Here is a 4,491-nt window from a genome sequence, read left to right as displayed (position 1 = left end):
CGCAATGTGTTTTTCTCCCTCACTTCATAAAGATTTGTGTCTTCTGAACATCTCCTGTCTGCTTTAAGTCAAGCAACAAAAGATCTTTCAATTATTTATTAACTTCTGTTTCCCTTGTACTTGGTCCGTCTCTAACAGTTAATGCATTATAAGCTACAGAAAGTCATTGGGGCCTTTTTAGTAAAGCAGAGTCTTTCCTCTTGCTTATCTTTTCTGATACTATAATACATGACCTCTGAGTCTTAGGGGGTTATTTATTTAAGTAAAAAAAAATTCTGGTCTGACTTTTTAAAGGGGAAAACATAATTTTTTTGCAGGAAAACAAACTTGAATTTATCGTGATTTATTAAACCCCGATGGTGTTAAAAGTCAAAATAAAAAAGTACTTCAACTCAGACCTGCCAGGTTCATGTAGAAGTCAATGTCAGATGTTCCGTTGATACCCTGATCTACACTAGGTTTCATTCAATAATGAAAAAAATCCAAAAAAGTCGAGGTTTGCAGAGACAAATCAAAAAAAAAATAGTAGGATTCAGATTTTTTCCTGATTTTATCGAGTTTTTTCCTAAACAAGAAATTTATTGATAAATAGAGAGGGAAAGTTAGTGCAAATTTGGTAGGAGTAGTTTTCAGAAAATTGTGAGAATTTTTAAGATTTTGATAAATAACCCCCTTAATGTCTTGTACTGTGTGCAGGGCAGCAACAACCAGCTGTTATTGTGCATCAAGGGGATTACTGACAAAATAATAAAAACTAACGCAGAACATTTCAGAACCTTGAATTTTGATCATTTGAAGTGAGCCTGTTTAGGTTTCACATATATGAGGTTTGCTGATATAAGTCAGGGATGTTCAGTTTGGTTATTCCAGCTGCTTGGAATTACAAGTCCCAGTGGGTAATTGAGAATGCTGAAAGTTGTAGCTTAGCTATAAAACTACAAGACTAATTCTTATATATAGGCTTTGGGTCAATATCAAAGCACTTTCATGCCTGAATATTCATATGATGCTTTAGGTTTGTATACATTTGTGATACACATGTATGTATACAGAGAGATAGATATATATAGAAATATATCAAAAAATTACTTCAGAATCAGCACTCCCTATATAATGTTTCATAACTATGAAAATCATCAATACCTGTTCATTGTCCTAATTCCTGCCCTGCAGTGAATTTCTAGCCTGATTCCTGGTATTTCTGGCTAGTAGCTGCAGAATACAGGAGGGCTCAAATGAAATGGAAAAAAGAGATATTGTAATATAAGCACACAAAAGGGCTTTTTGGGAACAGGGCGTGTAATAATGAATTATTGTAATATCTCCACTCTCTTTTTACTGTATTCTAATCTGAAAAGTACCTCCCTTACTTCTTATATTAAATGAAGGGTTTCATCTGTTAATAGTTTTGACAAACCAATGTTGAAAAAATGTAAGGAAAGTAAAGGTTATACCTTGTAGTATTTGTTTTTGTTAATATGAAACTTTAAAAGAAAGATGAGAAAGAAGAGATGGAAAAAAGAAGGGAAATGGTCACAGACTAAAGACTAAAAACAGACTATTGCATTCCCTACTCCAGACCCACCACCCTCACCCAAACAAAAAAATAGACAGAGAGCTGAAAAGCAGAAAGTAGTGTTCTGGCTATTATGTTAGCTATCCAGTCACTCCAGCCTTTAAACATTACATTTTTGACTAACTAAAATATTTTTAATTTTAAACAGCCTATAAATTTACCTTGATTTTATTTTTGCACTGAACTGTTCTTTTAAAACTCGATTCATCGATAAAAAAACTAAGGCCTGATGCGTTTCATGCAAGCTTACTTAATCATAGGCATAATTAAAGACATGAGCAAAGTTTAAAAAGTGGCGAGCCAATGAAATCATACACACACAAACACACACACAACCCTAATAAAGTAATGTGCATTCATTTCTACTATCCAGGTAGGTTTTGAGACCATTAGTAGATGTATTTGGTTGCCAATAGGCTTTCAAATGTCTATTTCTGTATATTAGTGATTCCACATATGTGGTTTAGCAGTATCATTATAGGTATACCTAAAGTTAATTCAGTATAAGCTTTACCAGCAAATCATTTTGGAACTTAGCAGTTAAGGGATTCTGCTCTGTGTCCTGACAGACAGTGCTGCAGACTGTGCCAGAAAAAGCATGGACATTATTCTTTACAAGACTTCTTAGTCATCAGTGACAAACCACAAAAACCTTTCAAGAAAGAAAGTTCATGGTCTGTTTTTGCTTTAGGTTAAAATATGACCTGGATGAATCATGGTACAGAGGCACGAAAACAGAAGTCTGTACAGCAGATTTTTATTTTTTAATTCTATGTAAAAAGCATTCAAATATGACTTTTGGCAGAGACTTCAATGCTCCTTTTTAAAGGTTTTTTGTTTGTTCATATTTCCCCGCGCCTAGGCCTCATTTACCATAGGATTTGAGAGGATCCTCTTGGAGTGTCTCACAGTTGTTAAGTGACAATCTAAAAGCCGATTTAGGATTAGCTAGCTTAACCAGGTGACCTGGGTGTTTGGCTCTGATTGGATGCAGAGGCTAAAGCTGTGCTTGGAACTCCATACTGTGTTAGTGAAGGGCTTTATGGTCTCTGTGAAAGATGTGCATTCTGAATAGGTGCTGATGAGAATCTCACTAATCAGGGAAGGATTATGTAGAGCTCAAACTATACTCTTCTTAATTCCGTCTTCATGAATGCTGTTCAGGCACTGCAAAATGAGCTAGCACAAAACAGAAGCTGTGCAAACACTGCATGTGATGCTTTACTATCTTAATTAGTAAAGGATTTCAAAAGCACTTGCAGAAATTAGGAGGAAAAGGAGAGCGGAAAACAATCTGTTGAAAGTGGTCAATGCTATGTCCAAAGTTGGAATTTGGAACAATTCTCTATACATTGTGCTCATCTGTTCCTTCTAAGGTGCATTATTTCTTTAAAGATATATTACATTTTATAATGATTTCGTTTGGTAATACATTATATGGCCGTTGCAGTACTGATATCTCTACTTAGCCTTCATTTGAAATGGTTTGCACCACATGTAAATACCAAACCCATTTGCTTGTAAGTTTGCAAGAGTGTTGATCATCATTACCTATAGCTTGTCTGATAACCACCTGTTAGAGAGGGTGAATGGCTATAACCATGACTGTATGCAAGAAAATATTTGCGCTCAAACCTGCTCTTAAACCCATGGTAAATGCAGAAAAAAACACCCTTGTGCAAGAGCCCTATGGTATGGAGATCCAATTATGGAAAGATCACTTATCCTGAAAACCTCAAGTCCCAAACATTCTGGCTAAAGATCCTATACCTGCACTATAGTGATGACATAATATTGCTCAGGCGCTTCCTGACAAATAGTAAATATTAGACACAGTACAATCATGTGCCTTGTCGAACTGTAAGTTTTCTGACTGCAAAATAATTTGTACAGAGCTTAATTGTCCCTTAGGGCTGTTTGATCGCTGCATTGTGCCTAAATTTGCAGCATTTCCTAGAGTGTTTTTGGATTGTGACCAGTGGAAATGTTTGGGCATGGGCATGGCAATTTACCAATATGCCATTGCCTTAAGTGCTCTTGTGCATTTATAGAAGGAATTGTTTTATGGGGAGGGATACGTGTTGCTTTACCCTGCAATATGTCTCAAATATATTAAACACACTTTCCTGAAGTCTTGTTAAAGAAACTGAAATACTATAGCTTCCTGGGTAAATCATTTAGTTTGTTTTTAGTTCTTAGGCTGGAAAATGTAAAAACCAGTTGCATCATAACCCCATCAGTACATGGTTTGGACTGCCAGCACAGCTAGAATGAGAATGAGAAACATTTCTTCTTAAATATCATTGTTTGTGATTGCTGAGAAATAAAAAAGACTCAAATCAGTGAATTAGCACTGAACACAATTCTTACAAATATGAGAGAGGCCCTATTTCCTTCTGTGCCCTCATACCAATATTAGCCTGGAGACCACCCTGATCCAAACATGACTTTCACAGATACATAAACATGCACTAAGGCAATAAAAACTTTCATAAGCTTTTGTTTTCATTTGCTTCAATTTAAAAGGGTCATTCAGCTGCAGCTGGGGTCATTCAATTATTAAACCTGTAAATATCTTTAATACATTTTCTAATAAATATAACATTGTACTAACCTTCCTGAATATGCATATGTTATGTGGTAGAGGCATTGACATATCTTTTAATTATTTAGCTTATCAAGAAACACTACCAGCATAGTGAAATGAGAACAGGTTTTTTTTAATACAGGTTTTCGGTCAAAAGCAGATATCTACTGACAAGACCAGATATCTTTCTTTAACAGAACTAATCAGGGTAAGACATTTACAGGACCACCTATGTAGAAAGCATGTGCTATAATCATGTCTTACACTTCACATCCGATTCACTCTACACCAGATAACCATTCGTTGAAAAAATACTTCTCATATACGG

Source organism: Xenopus laevis, chromosome 1S (assembly GCF_017654675.1).
Source record: "Xenopus laevis strain J_2021 chromosome 1S, Xenopus_laevis_v10.1, whole genome shotgun sequence".
In the NCBI taxonomy this organism is placed as follows: Eukaryota; Metazoa; Chordata; class Amphibia; order Anura; family Pipidae; genus Xenopus; species Xenopus laevis.
The sequence above is the reverse complement of the archived record's forward strand: the minus strand, read 5'-3'. Positions refer to the sequence as shown.